At 41.6% G+C, this 15,919-nt stretch overlaps 1 protein-coding gene across 2 annotated transcripts in view; it reads left to right on the plus strand.

Annotated features, from left to right (window-relative positions):
- The first annotated feature begins 4 nt into the window (after positions 1 to 4).
- The window catches only part of ADD2 (adducin 2), a 126,013-nt gene continuing 110,098 nt past the window's right edge, over positions 5 to 15,919 (plus strand). For both annotated transcript variants that reach the window (XM_016188409.2, XM_016188410.2), the window contains exon 1: positions 5 to 363. The gene's annotated coding sequence lies outside the window, so the exon portion shown is untranslated. The remainder of the gene's footprint in view (positions 364 to 15,919) is intronic.

The raw sequence follows: 15,919 nt of genomic DNA on the forward strand, positions 1-15,919 counted from the left end.
CCCCGCCGAGCGTCCTTTTGTCAGCGTGCACAGCCAAGAGCGCTCTCATTTCCTCCCAGCCTGGTGCGGGAAATGGATTTACTGTTGACCGCGGGGTTGTAGGGGACGAGCGAGCGGGAACCCGGCCTTTTGTCACCGAGCAGCGGCCTCAGTGGTCTGTAATCGCTAGTGACGCGGAGGAGCCGCAGTGCTGGTGGAATTCCAGGCAGCCCGACCAGAGTGGGGCTGCAGGATGGGTAGGAAGCATTGCTCCGCACATTAGCCTGGGTGCATTCATTTACCAGGCTGAGCCACAGAAACCAGGACCAGACGCTCTTCATTCCGCAGACGAAGACCAGGGATGGATGGGATGCCCTGCTGGAGGTAAGCCTGTTTGGCGGGGGTTGCCTAGGTTTGATTATTGTCATTGGATTTAAGGAGCCTGCCGCAGCCTCCCACCTTGCGGAAGCCGGTGGGCTCAGCTTGCTGAGCTTCTGGCTTCTGTCGGAAGGCGTGTCTGTTAGCCCCCCTCTCCCCCGTTTTATGTCCAAGGGTTGCTGCTGCTGCAACTAGGGAGGGTCTTTGGGAAGCGGGACTGCGGGGCACTGGGCTCCGCTTGGGGACCCAGAGCGCAGCGCCTGACAGGTGGGGCTTGCTTGTGTGCATAAGGGCAGATTGCAAGCTCGAAGGGCTGCCCCTCCCTCCCCTTCTCGCTCAGCCACCGCCCTCCTGGGAGCGGTTCGGGTGCCAGGCGGGGCTGGGCGCGCTCCCCTGGGCCTCGCCATCACCCGGTGGCGGCGCTGCAGCTGGGGAGGGGGGTGAGGGGGCAATGAGGAGGGGGGAGCAGGTGCAGTGTTGGCTACCACCGGCGTTTGGAGCAGGCCCCGGTGGATTTAGATGAATTTTTTTTTCCTACGCCCTCACCACTTTGAGGAGGAAAAAGGACAGTTCCCCGGGAAGTCTCCACAGTCTGTTTATCGCCTAGCTGGCGACTTCTCTCGGTTCTGTCTCCCTGCCTTTTCGCTTCCGCACCCCCAGGGAGGAGGCCGCCCTCTGTCCTCTGGGGGGGTGGGGTGGGGGCACAGCAGGCAGGCTTGTTTTGAAATGGCAGCTGCAGACTACCTGGTGTTGGGGAGGGGCTGGCGGGAGGGGCAGCCTGCTTTAGGATGCTAAGCAGGCTTTGGGGTCTAGTCTATTGTCTTGCCTTTTCTCTCCCTTCCTTTTCTTCTCTAATCTCCACCCCCTGCCAAGAGGGAGAGGGAGAGAGAGGGAGAGAGAGAGAGAGAGAGAGAGAAACCCAGCCCACGCCCTATCAAATCTTTTTAAAAATTGAGATTTATCTGTGACACATGATTATTACCCGTCTGTTTCTTTACAACCACTCTCCTCTCCTCTTACAGTTTGTCACCTAGAAATCAACTGACTCAAGTGCGCCTTTTAAATCAGAGAAGTTGGATCTCAGTGGACCCAGTGGACGTTTTGTGCTTTCTGACTGCCCCCCAGAGAGAGGCTGTCTGGTTTCCTGGTGGGAGCAAACGTTGGAGACCTTGAACTCCATCCTTTCATCCAGTGTGCAGTCCAGCTGGGATAAACTGGGTGTTTAACTCCCACAGTGAGGGTGTCCTTGTTAACTGGGGTTTGAAAAATTATGTTTCATTTGTGGAGAGAATGGTTGGTCAGCATTTGAAATGAAAGTTCTTTAAGTGAATAAGATCAGAGAACCAGAGAAGGTAGCCAAAGCCTCATATTTGCAAGTCACTCTTCCCACTAGCATATGAATAGCATGTTAGAGATTTTTTTTAAAAGGGGGGCTTAAATCACCATATATATATTACTGCCCCGGCCTGCGGGGTCTATCAATGGAGACCTAGGGTAGGGGGCAAGAGAATGAAGGAGACAAGAGACACAAAGAACGAGAGCAAGACAGGAGGTCTGATCAAGCTCTAAAAATTTTATTTTGCAGCTGCAATATAAGCACAAACAATGAGGAAGTTCTGCTAAGGTAGTGGGGGAGGGAGGTGGGTGAGCGACTTTCCAAACAGCTAGATGGTCATCTCAGTTCCAATGGTCGGAATGTCCGCTCTACCTATAAATGTTTTTACCGGGCTGCTTTCAGGATGTTTTGTAACTTTCTATATGAGAGACTTAGCTAAGGCCTTGGCCCCGGCATATTACTTTCCAATGTACTTTCATTCTGTTAAGCTACCAGACTTTTCTCAGTGCCCCTGGACCAGGATCTTGCCCAGAATCCACTCAACTCATCCCCATACCCCCAAAGCAAAATTTTTTTTATTAGTACGATTTGTCAATATACTTTGGAGAGCTATTAAAGATAAATCATTCTTTCATTCCAAATCTGTAACATTTGTGCAGCAAGTTTCATATATATATATATATATATATATATATATATATATATATATATATTCCACTAATTTTCTTAGTCCTGTTAGAATTGTGCTTGCCTTATATACAATGCATACATAACACAACCTGAAATAACATGAGGTGCAGTTTCCAGGCTTGGGTTGAATTTGTTTTCAGTGTTAATATAGTGCTGGAATTAGCAAAAGTCAGATATTAAGAGTTTACAGGTGATCAAATGTGCTTGTTAGTGGAGACTGGAGTTAAGGTTTCATATTTATACTAAAGACTTTGATACATGCTTTCATTTATCATTTACTTTGTGCCACAAGAAATGTAAGGCAGTTTATAAGAATTGGCAGAATATAATAAGGCAGAGTAACTTAGAAGTAAATGGAAAAGAAAATCAGAAACTAAGTGTAGAAACATAAAATATAGAAGAGATTATTGCAAGAAAGGACAAAAAGCACAAGACCATCTGCACTTGCTCTGAGGTGCAGGGGTGTAAATACAGCTCTAAATTTTTTAGCAGTGTGAAAAGGAAAATTGACCAGTCCATATATATATATATATATATATATATATATAGAGAGAGAGAGAGAGAGAGAGAGAGAGGGAGAGAGAAACCCGAAACTTCCTTCAGTGCAGTAGGGGCTGGGACTGAACCTGGGTCAGGCACATGACAAACCAGTATGCCCTCCAAGTGAGCTACTTCACCTCTCTAGCACATCTATCTTATATATCCATTGATCATTCATTTACTCACAAACCTCCACCTCACCCCCTCCCTCTTCTCTGCTCCTGTAGTGGTGAGGGCCTGTAGTGGTGGTGCTGCATCCCTGATACTGTGAGAGGGTCTGAAATCTCTAATGTTGACCCAGAACAACACAGATTCTGTGAGAGTCTGAAAACCATTCTTCTGGATGAATGCAGAAAACAGACACTATCAAGAAAACCCTTAAATGAATATATAATTGCAAATAGTGCTAAGAAAGAAAAGCATAAAACAAGTTCACATGTTAGAACATAAAAAGTTAAAATAACTTTTCAAAAGGAACACATTAATAATTCTTGATTCTAAGGTCAGAGAGGAAATTTTCTAAGATATGGCATCAGGTGTTTAGCATGATTCCAATCTCTTTTCTTTTTAAAATCTAATTCAATTTATTTATTTAATTTTTACCAGATCACTGCTCAGCTCTAGTTTATAGTGGTGTGGGGGATTTGAACCTAGGATGTTTGAGCCTCTGGCATGTGAGTCTCTTTGCATAACTATTATGTTATCTACCCCCTATTCCAACCTCCTTCTGAATCACAAACATGAGACTGTTTATTGACTGTTTTACAGTGTCCCTCAGTGTCCTTCAGGCCCTTGGGATCCTAAGGGTGGGTGTATTTTTGAAGGACCTATGTGTTTTTCAAAACCAGTAGTTTTACTTCAATTGTAATTTTAAATAATTTATAATAGAATCATGTTTGATGTTACTTTGTTGCAACCTCAGAACCATCCTGGTGGCTGGGTTTGTCTGTATGTCTTCTCACTTGAATCTAGCAGGCCTGGTGATCAGATCCTAGCACATAAATGCTGGGGGAAGAGCTTCAGCAGTGGCAGGTGGAGAGAGAGGTGCGTCTGCACCGGACACAAGCTTCCCAAATTCAGAACAGTTCCTGGCAGCTGGTGATGTGCTAGCAAGGAATACAGCTCTCCTGCCAGTTCTGTCTTCTTATGGACTGAGCTGTAGCAGTGTGCCAGCAGATTGTACTAGCAATAAAAATGTAATGGAAAAAGTTGTTTTTGGCTTCTGCAGTAATTGGGTTAGATTCTCATTTAATGCAGGTTTAGTAGTCTCCCTCTCCCCCAGCCTCCTAATAAGTACTTATATCCAAAGCCATGAGACAGGTAATTTGGCATAATGGGTAATTGGAGCCAGACTGCCTGACTTCAAATATATATTGTTAGTTATTTGCTATGAGATGTTGGGCACATTATTCAACTTGCTTCTCAGTTTACTCTTAGAATGATATGGGCACAGACATGTGGGATGGATCTTATAGTGACATTGCCAGAATTGACATTATTATATGGAAACAACTTGGAGCATATAGTAAAGTTTGATAAAGGCTGATGATCATTACTGGTTTTATATATATATATATATTTTTTTCCCTTTTGTTGCTCTTGTTTTGTTGTTGTTGTTGTTGTAGTTATTATTGTTGTTGTTACTGATGTCATTGTTAGCTAGGACAGAGAGAAATGGAGAAAGGAGGGGAAAACAGAGAGGGGGAGAGAAAGATAGACACCTGCAAACCTGCTTCACCTCCTGTAAAGCGACTCTCCTGCAGGTGGGGAGCCAGGGACTTGAACCGGGATCCTTACGCCAGTCCTTGCGCTTTGCGCCACATGTGTTTCACCCGCAGCACTACTGCCCGACTCCCTACTGTTTTTATTAATATGAATGACTCCTCATGTATGTAGGCACCCCAGGATGGCCTGATAGCAGAGTTTCAAATTACGACATATGATTATCTTCAAATAGCAAACATGATTTTGAGGTTAATAAAATTGTCTAGCTCTACATGTTGTCCACATTAGTATTGTTGAGATAAAAATTCAGAAAATGGTAAGAAATAGTAACTAGACCCAAGGCTATGTCTTTCTATTGTTAAACTTAAAATGACTCGGTTTTTAGTAAAGCAATGCTATGTAGCAGTAAATTAATTTTTAAAGATTTGATTATTATCATTTTACCAATGAGAGAAAGAGAATGAGACAGAGAGAATGAACCACAGCATCATTCTGGCATACTTAGTGCCAGAATCTGAATGCAGGATCTTATCATTATTTTTTTCCACACACTGGTTCTTTCTGCTCTGTAAAGTTTATTTATATTTGTTATTTATTTTTGTTTGTTGGGATAATTAATTTATTTGTACTTCACTATTCAAAAATATCTTGAAATGAAGTCATCTTATTTCTCTTTTCTAGTTCTCCTACTCATAATTAGCAAACATACTGTTTCAAAGAATTATAGAAGTCTGACATGTATCTTTCCTGGTGGGACAAGTGTAAGAGACATTTTTATTCGTTTGATGTGTTATTGTGTTATAAGAAAAGTCATTTTTCTGAGTAAAAAAAAAAAAGTGTCATGACTTTTCCCATTAACCCAGAAATCATTTGTTCCCCATTCCCAGAGCAACAAACTCTGAGGCAATTATCTGTACCCTCCCTCAGAGGGTCAGTGAAGCACAGTTCAAAAGCCATTGTCCTGATATAATGTGTAGTATGATTCAATTTGCCAAAACCATTTCTATATAGAGTTGCAGGAACACTTCAAATAGTGAAGTTAGAAAAATTTATGTTGTTAGATATAAGTTGCAGTAACTCAGTGAGCCAACAATGGTTCCAGACTGTGTCATTTTTAAAGTTTGTCAGCTTTTGCTCTGGGGACACTGGAAGTTAACGAAAATTGCTGATACTGTGGGAGAAATAATCAATAATGAATGTTTATTACAATGACACACTATAAAGAGAATATTGAGGCAAGCTATATCTCACGGTTTCATTCTTTCAAACTGCCTGGCTTTAGTGTGCATTCATTTTTGTTTCTACAGAAACTGATCTGTACTTGCAAAATAATAAATATTCAGGTCATATAAATTTTTTGAAAAACATTTTTTCCTTTATTGGGGGATTAATGTTTTACAGCCACCAGTAAATACCATAGTTTGTACATGCATAACACTAGGTCCTGTGTCACTCTTTTCCAGGACCTTTCCCAGGATCTCATATATTCAAGTCCTACACTCCACTACTAAACCAATTTGCCAGTTACTAAACTATTTTTTTTCTTTTTTAATTAATAATTTAATATTGATTTACAAAATTACAAGATAACAGGGGTACTACTCCTCATTATTCCCTCCATGAGTTCCGAATCCCTAGTCCCTTCATTGTAAGCTACAGCAATGCTCTTAAGGTTGCAGGTATGGGTTAATTATTATTTCTATAACTATATGTCTATATTTATAGATACTTGCCTTTTTTCCCTCCCTATGGTACTATCTTCTCTTCCTTTCCAAGTCATACATACACCTATTACTACATATAAATATCTCTCCCTTTTTCCTCTTCTCTCTCCAAGTCCTAATGGAGTTCAGAGCCCTCTGGTCATCTTACTCTTACCCCTGTCAATAACTTAATTGTCTTTACATTTTAAATTTGACTGTTACATTTTGTTGTTGTTGATCTAGAGCCTATATATATATATGATTTTTATCACTCCAGTCTGCTTTTTCATTTAACTACAGGAGGAGAAGTAGAGGGAGAGGAAGAAGGAGAGGCCGAGGAGAGAGAGAGAGAGAGAGAGAGAGAGAGAGGTCATAGCAGAGGAGTTTCCTTCATTGCTATAGATGTCCCATATGGCATCTATGTTAGAACCTGGGCCACATGCATGGCAAAGCACTCTTTACTGATGAGACAGCTCATTGGCCCAATAAGTTACATTTTAATAAAAATGACTTAGGTTAACACTTGTTAACCTAATAATAGTTAGGTTAACAAATTCATGAGACTATGTTATGTTTAAAAGAGACTTCTATATGTTGAAGCATTTTGAACTATGTGTACAGCTGAACTCAAGATTCTTGTACAGAATTTCAAATTTCCAAAAGAAAGACTGTAATCATCCTATTTCACTGGATATACTTTGGCCACCATAGTTTGAACCTGAAAAGTGTTAAAGCAGTTAATGCCAAAAACTGGCTCTGTTTTCAATAATAGCAAAATCCCCCCTCCTCAAAGCATACCTATGATCTGACACATTTCCAGCAAGTGTTCATCTTGGTTATTCTTCCAAGAAAAGCTACACATATAAGGTTTGCCAGTATTACAGAATGAGATAAAAAGTGCTTTCTGTAGAATACAACATTTGGAATGTATTAATTAAAACAAGTTTACTGACTATATTGTTTAAATCTATTTAAAATTCTTTGTAGCTAGGTGCTTTGTCAAATATTGTAAAATATGTTAATTTCCTCTATAATTATATTTTTATAACTCTTTTTGATGTGTACACATCATATATATAGACATTTGTGTATACATATTACACATATAGTTAGAGCTGATGTGTAACTTAGCTTGGTTGCCCAGGGCTGATAGATTTCTTGGGGTGGGTGGGAGTTTCAGTGCTAAAGCCAGGACAAAGGAAGACATATTTATCTTAATTTTAGAAAATGAGTGGAACAAATGATAGGCCCAGATCCTCTTTTTCTTATTAGTGATTTAATATTGATTTACAAAATTACATGTCAACAGGGTATAATTCCACACCATTACCACCAGCAGAGTTGTGAATCCCTGATCCCTCCATTGCAAACCACCACACTTCTCCCACAGTTGCAGACATGGATTTACTATCATCTCTACAACTATCTAGATTTGCACATAATTGCCCCTTTTTTCTTCTAGGTCCAGTCCTCTCTTCACCTTCAAGCCACTCATGAGTCTATTACTATATCCAAATGTTCCTCCCTTTTTCCTCCTCTCTCTGTGAGTACTGATCCTGAAGGAGCTGGAGTTCAGAGCCCTCTTATCCTTTTCCTCCTATCTCTTTCCCCCACTGAGAATATGGATCAAAATAGTTTTTGGGGTGCAGAAGGTAGGAGTTCTGGCTTCTGTAATTGCTTCTTCTCTGCTGGACATGGGTGTTGGCAGGTCAATTCACACCCCATACTGTTTCTATCTTTCTCTAGTGGGGTAGAGCTCTGGAGAGGTACAGTTCCAGGACTCATTGGTGAGGTCATCAGCTCAGAGAAGTCAGGATGGAATCATGGCAGCATCTACAACTTGGTATTTGGAAAGCAGCAGGACACAAAGTAAGACAAAATGGCTAATGAACAGGAACCAAAAGTACGAATAGAGCAGATGAGATTGGGGATCCTAGGGTGGAAGAATGCTAGCAGATGAGATTGGGGATCCTAGGGTGGAAGAATGCTAGCAGATGAGATTGGGGATCCTAGGGTGGAAGAATGCTAGCAGATGAGATTGGGGATCCTAGGGTGGAAGAATGCTAGCAAGTCCATTTTAGGCATTTTTCTAGGGGCCCACGACTATGACAGTTTTTGCTTGGCTTTGATAGCTAGTGTGAGTTGGATAAAAACACTGTCAGAGAAAATGGTGTCAGAGAAAAGGGCTAGAAAGCTGGATTAGGGTAGAGAGGAGTTCCCATTATTGAAATTATTCTGTGAATAGAATTAACTATTTACCTCCATCCACCCAATCCAGGGCATATATATATATATATATATATATATATATATATATATATATATATATATATATATATATATATATATATTAGCACCAGAGCCTGTGTAACCTCTGAGTCCCTATTTGTCTGAGCTCACAGCTCATGGTCACAGCTGGAAACATTGCAGGCTGCACTCATTTCAGAACCAGTCTTCCTTGAGTGGCAGGGCACAATACTGCCAATACTGCAGCCTCCCTTCAGGGACTGAGTCAGTTCCTACCATCACTGCTTTATGATGAAGGCAAGGTTCTGGGAAGGCCCCCACAAGAGGGCTTATGATGACGTTCCTGGTGGAAGTGACCTGTGGTGGTGCAGAGAGGTGTCCATTAGAGGTCTAGTCCCATTGTATTTGTGTACTAATCCAAGGATTCCCTGACTAGGTAGGCCCAGATTCTTTAAGGGTTCTCTAGAAAATGAGGTACAGATGGTGCCAATCTCTGCCAACAGCCCATAATTCAACTAACAGCCCTCCAGGGAAAAAGCAGGCATATTTTCTGAGTTGAGACTTAAACTAATCCTCAGGCTCACTGCAAGTCAGGATAGTCTGTGGTATGGTCGGTTTGGAGGGTAGTGGTGGTCAGGGTGCAGTCTAAATCAAAGGGCTCTAGGTACCTTTTCACTTGTTTGATAGGTAGTGAGGGAGCTCCCAGGAAAGGGGTTCATTAGCATACCCAGTTATAAACCTGGTCAGTTCTGATCAATCAACAGTTGCAGCTAAAAAAATAAAGATTCCTAAGCACAAATGCCACTCAACCCAGTAAATACCCCTAATGGATTTGATTTGACACAGGACCCCAACCTATAAGACCCCTGTGCTGGATCTGGAGGTCAGAGAAGTTGAGAAGTTGCCAGAAAATGCGTTTCAGTGTTCCAGATGGTACTTACAGTTGTTCTTTCTGGCTCCTATCTTTGAAGTGACTGGGAAAAACATACCAAATAGCAAGTCCTTCTGGCTTCTGTTATTGGTAGTTGTAAGAACCATTCAATATCTTCTATCTGCCCCCCTACACACAGAAAACTGATTGGACTAGACATTATTATATGAGGATTTGAACCCTCAGAACTGATGGTTATACTAGCTCATGAGAAACTAGAGGTAGGGTCCAGGGGGATGAGACAAAAAACAAAACAAAACAACAAATCCCATTGCCATTCATCTTTCTAAGCTCCTTGTGGGTCACTTCATTTGAGAGAAGTTATTTGACTCCTTTGAGGTGGCTACAGTTCTAGTAGCTTCCATAAGGCCCAGCCAGATTTTGGTCCCTAGGGAGCCTAGGGAAGTTGTCTTCCATTCTATCTAATTTTTTTTTTTTTTGGATGCAGCCAAAGCACTCCTGGCTAGGACGCTGGGTTATTCTAGTGCCTCCTACTCCTCTCCCTCCCAGTCCCCCTTTTAGTCATTCAAAGTGGCTTTATCTTCTGGGTAAACCCCCGCCCCCAGACTCCTCACCTTCCTTGACTCTTTCCATCTTCTTCCTTCACACTGTGCCCACTAGGTACCCTAAACCCCATCTTTCCCAGCAGCCCCCCCTCCACCTTGGCACCACCTTTCACAGCACTGTTTCCTCCACCTTATATGCTCTCTGCCTATTTTTTTTTTTTGTTCTGGCAGTTTGGTTCTTTTTTTGTTTTGTTTTATTTAGTTTAAAATTTTTTTTTATTTATAAAAAGGAAACATTGACTAAACCATAGAATAAGATGGGTATAACTCCACACAATTCCCACCACCAGAACTCTGTATCCCATCCCCTCCCCTCATAGCTTTCTTATTCTTTAACCCTCTGGGAGTATGGACTCAAGGTCATTGTGGGATGCAGAAGGTAGAAGGTCTGGCTTCTGTAATTGCTTCCCTGACGAACATGGGCGTTGACTGTTCGATCCATACTCCCAGCCTGTCTCTCTCTTTCCCCAGTGGGGAAGGGATCTGGGGAATCAGAGCTCCAGGACACATTGGTGGGATTGTCTGTCCAGGGAAGTCTGGTTGGCATCATGCTAGCATCTGGAACCTGGTGGCTGAAAAGAGTGTTAACATACAAAACCAAACAAATTGTTGATCAATCATGAACCTAAAGGCTGGAATAGTGCAGATGAAGAGTTGGGAGGTCCTCCATTTTGTAGATAGCTAGTAGGCACATTTTAGTTTAGTTATATTCCAAAGGGCCTGTGGCTATACTAGTTTTTCTTTTTTTCCCTGAGCCTAAAATCTGATATGCAGGTGGATCCAAGTTATTGTCTGGGGAGATGATGTCATGGCTGGGAAAAGGACCAGAAAGCTAGATCAGGGAAGAGAGTAGCTCCCTAAAGTGGGAAAGGGGTATAAATATTGTTAACTGTAAACTACATTGATTTGATGTGATCTGGGGCCCATATTCAGCTTAGGACCCTATGTGACCTCTGCATCCCTGAAGATCTGAGCTCACATTCTGTGGTCATGAGTAGGAACATTTTCCAGGCTGCCCCTATATCAGGACCCATCTTCCTCAGGAGGATGGAACATTCTCTACCATTGTTGATCCAAGTTGAGGGCAAAGTCCTATGGGGGCCCACAAAGGGGTCTATTGTGTTGTTCCTGATAGGAATGACTGGTAACAATGGAGAGAGGGATTTATTTGAGGTCTAGGTCCGTCAAGTCTATTTGGGTATCTCAATGCTCCCCAACTAGGGTCCCAGCTGATGGGGTGGCCTGATAGTGACTAAAGTCATCATTAAAGTATGCCAGTCTCTTGCCCTTACTCAGCTTTTGCAATCCTTGCTTTGATAGGGTTAGCTTTTGGAGTGACTGAGGGGAGTGTATTAGGAAGTAGGTGAGGAAGGTATCTAAGTTTAAGTAGACACTATTTCATTAGGAACTTGATACTGACTCACTACAGACTATTGTGTATATTTATTGTATATATTTTGCCCTAATTTATGGATACATGTGAACATATGCTCTATCTCACAGGACCTGGTCTATATCTAGGTTTTGGGACTTTGTTAGAAAGTGAATGTCCTAACAAAGAATGGAATGGAATTAGAGAATACTATGAAAGGAAAGGTCTCACCTGAGTAATGAGGGTGAATGGCTGACCTTCCATGCCTGACATCTCTGGACACAGTCTGAAGTGAAGCATGCTGAGGTGGTACTCATTGTGTTGATTAGGTTGGGATCAGTAGATGCAATATCATTTGGTATGAATTGAGAGAAGCATGAAGGAAAGTGCACCCCACCCTAGAGGTCCCAGGACTGGGGGAAATATAGGCTCTATAGAGAAAGTGGGAGGTTCCTGCTGTCTTAGGGTTTAAGAAGACGGATAGTTATTGCTATAATCACATTATTTGGTAATTGGGTTTACTTTGAAATATCCCTTTGTTAGAATTTTCTGTATCATACCCAACATCACCATCATGTATGTCCTTTGACATTATTTGTATATAGCTGTGCCACCGGTTGCTTTTGTTCTCCCTGGTCTAAGCTTTTAAGAGAGTCAACATATCAAAGACTCAGCCTATGTATTAAAAAGACTCAGTCTGTGCTTTAAAAAGTTTGAGACATTCAATCAATTTCCCCCCTCATATTAATTAAATAGTGATTTATATGACTACAAATTAATAGGAGTGTACATAAACACCATTCCCACCACGAAAACACTGTGTCCCATCCCTCCCCTCTATCTACCCCACCCTGCTGCCCCGTGAAGCCGAACATACTCCCTCACCCTCAACCCAGAGTTTTCACTTTGGTGCCCTACTCCAACAGTTTGGTTCTTTAGACACACAATGAAATAGACATATTCCTAGCAAAGCTAATTTAAAAAGAAGGAAAAAGAATTCTGGAAATACTACATGGAACAAAAGAAAAGAGGAAGAGATTTGAGATTTCAAGAACATTATTGTGTCCTACCATATGTGAAAGTCTTGATGAAACAGACAATTTTCACAGAGAAAATGAAGTTACTAAACTTTGAAATGTTGTGTGCCTTTATGAAGACACGATTTCCTTTAATGATGAACAAAATATTCTGCCCGTGTTGAGTATAAATTTCTTCATGTTTGTGTTTCTTTACTCAGTGTAAAGACCCATCTAAGAGTCTCTTGGCTTTTACTTTTAAAGATCTATGGTGAAAAGACACTGGAAAAGTGAGGGTGGGTTTAGCTCTTTCCTTCTTGTGTCAGATGGCAGGGTACCCATACTGATTATCTCTGCATTCCTTTATTTAGAATTTATTCCCCTTCCCCCTTAGCGCTGCATTTCTCTTAGATCTTCCAACACCCTCATTTGTGTCCTAAATTAGCTACATCTGTTACCATAGTTATGCAGCATCCAGTCTAACCCATTCCGTGCTGCTTCCTACCATACTGTGTGAGACTTCTCTTATTTGATAAACAGTATTACTACTTTTATTTCTTCTTTTGTTCTCCAATTTGTGTGTGTGTTTGTTGTTTTTTTTAAGGTGTGACATATGGATAGTTAATAAATCATATAGGACTGAGAATGCCTAATAGGAAGCAATGACCCATGCTCAACCCCTTATCCATCAGCAAACCCCTGTTAGCTGTATTTCCTGCTTTCTGTAGTTGCCTCTGGGTCTTAATGATGTGCATACACTGCTGATTCTCTGAATTTATTTTGTTGAAACATTGTCTATGACTTTCTACCACAAAAGTCAAGGGCATAGATTACACCACCTCTTCATCTCCCCACCACCTTCTGATCATCCCTGACATGCCAGAAAATGCCTTTATTAAAGCCAGATTTCTCATTCTGTGGACTGTTAACTGGGTTGCTTGACTCTGCGCTGTGAGCTAAGATGATTACCATCATGTCTTCATGCCTGCCTCCCCCTTGCCTTGAGCTGTATCTCTACTTGTGTATTATCAGAGTTGATAACATAGTCACTCTGTTCCATAGTAACTTTCTAAGATTTCTGTATATGCTCATTCTAAAAGTCAAAAACTCTGAATATGTTCATTATATGACCAGGTTGATATTATTCACTTATTGTGTGTGCAGTCTTCTTCTTCTAGCGTTTGCCCTTCTTCCGTAGCCAGTCAACAGCGTCAGGTTGAGCCTGATGTAAAGTTTCGAGACCTCCTTTGAATCTGGAGAGGTGGCAGTCATTGACTATGTGGGTCATAGTCTGTCTGTAGCCGCAGGGACAGTTCGGGTCGTCTCTGGCTCCCCAGCGGTGGAACATAGTGGTGCACCGGCCATGGCCTGTTCGATACCGATTGAGGAGGGCCCAATCATAGTGTGCTAGGTCAAAGCCGGGTTGACGCTTGCAGGGGTCTGTGATGAGGTGTTTGTTCTTTACCTCAGCTGACTGCCAACTCTGTTTCCAAGAGTCTGGAACAGAGAAGTTCAGTGTAGGCGTAGGGGACCAGATTGGGTGATGAGACGTCAAGTGTTGGACAGGGTGGGCGAAGATATCCGCGTATATTGGCAGGTCCGGTTGAGTGTAGATGTGGGAAATAAACTTATTGTGCAGTAAGCAACATGTACACCTGTCATATCCTCCTCAGAAACTCTAATATTGCAACTCTTGGAGCCACTAACTGGAAAATGCCCCCAGGGTGAAGTCAAAATAGATTTTGTTACTTTAGGGGCACCAGAGCCAGAATAGCTTCTCTTTTTTTGTCCCCTAACATGCATGAAATTTCCTTACGAAGACCATCCAGTGACATACCTGGCTGACTGCACAGGTTCTTCTGTGCAAGAACCTGGGTTCAAGCCTCCCACCCCACCCCAGGTCCCCCACCTGCAGAGGGGAAGCTGCATAAGTGGTGTAGCAGTGCTGCAGATATCTCTCTCCTACTCTATCTTCCCTTCCCCTCTCAACTTTTCTTTGTCCTATCAAATAAAAATAAGAATAAATACACATGAATAGAAGACCACCAGCTTCAGAAACAGCAGTATGGGTACTGCTAACATGAGATATGAAGATAGCTCAAACTGAGTGTCTGACGTGGACATGGTCTGTGCTGGAAGAGGAGGAGGTGGCAGGGTCTGTTACTTCATATAGAGATTTACAGGCTGTGCCCCTGTGCTCAGTCTTCATGCCCTTCATAATGCCTGCCACCTCAGAGCTGGGACATTTTAAAGGCTCTGGTAAACAGACCACTTGCCTGCTTGATTCTAGAACTCTCTGCCTGAAACCCAAGTGGAGGCTACTTTCACTTTCAAATCTTAGCCTCCAGCCCACCCACCTGCCTTTTCATCCTCTAAAACCTGTTGTAATTTTTCATTTGGTGACAACCTGCTTTTACTTTACCATTGAGGGATTGCAGATCACTCCCACTTTTTTGAGAGTGCGTGTTAAACCACTTCATTTTCATAAAAGGCCAAATGTAAGTCCTGTTTTCACCAATTGAAATAAATCCAAAGAGAATGTTCAATTGTACAACAAAACGCAAAAAACTAAAGTAGCGCGCAGCATTAGTTTCTCATCTGCAAAAGCCACGTGTACCAAGAGCATGGAGAGTGGCTTCATCAGCTCCGTCCACAGAACTGTTTCATGCAGGCTGTATGCTTGTTATATAATTCCTGCGTTTATGCAATATTCGTGTTATTTTAGGTTTTATGTATTACTTGATGTGATTTGGTAGACTATGTTTTTTGGGTCTTGGATGCTTACATTTTTTCTGTATAAGTTTATGGTAATTATTTTATACCACTTCAGCTTATAAAAAAACTTCATAGCTACACTTTAAGATAGTGGGGGAAACCCATATATCTATATATCAGTCCATCTCTGTATCTATATATTATCCCCTCTGATCAATTTAATGAACTCTAAGGAGAGAAAAACATAGGGGTAGGAGAGATTAGGTCTTGAGTTAAAAACCACAGACATTAATTTTCAGTCAAGTCATGTATAGTCATGATAAATTATTGACATGACTGTAATTTAAATTCAAACCCTAGTGATAGTCTTGCTTTTCTTTGTTATGCAAACGAGCCCCAAATGGCTGCAGTACCTGCCAGCACAATTCCAATATTTTTTTTCCCCACCTAAGATAGTTCAGACAGTGAAATAGTCTTCTGTCTCACTCAGACATTTTTGGTATTTAGTTTTCATACAATTCTAACAAACTCAGTTGTTTCTCTTCAAAGACTTTGGAAAAGTAGAAGTGGCACATTAGAAAGAAGTGTTTGATTAATAGCCTAAAAGAGATTAGGATGAAAAGAAAACATTAAGAAAATATGAGAACTTCTACCTGGAACATGGGTTATAATTATTGTTCAAGTGCTACAGAAGACCATTTACCAGAGTTGCCAATACTAA

Source organism: Erinaceus europaeus, chromosome 3, assembly GCF_950295315.1.
Source record: "Erinaceus europaeus chromosome 3, mEriEur2.1, whole genome shotgun sequence".
In the NCBI taxonomy this organism is placed as follows: Eukaryota; Metazoa; Chordata; class Mammalia; order Eulipotyphla; family Erinaceidae; genus Erinaceus; species Erinaceus europaeus.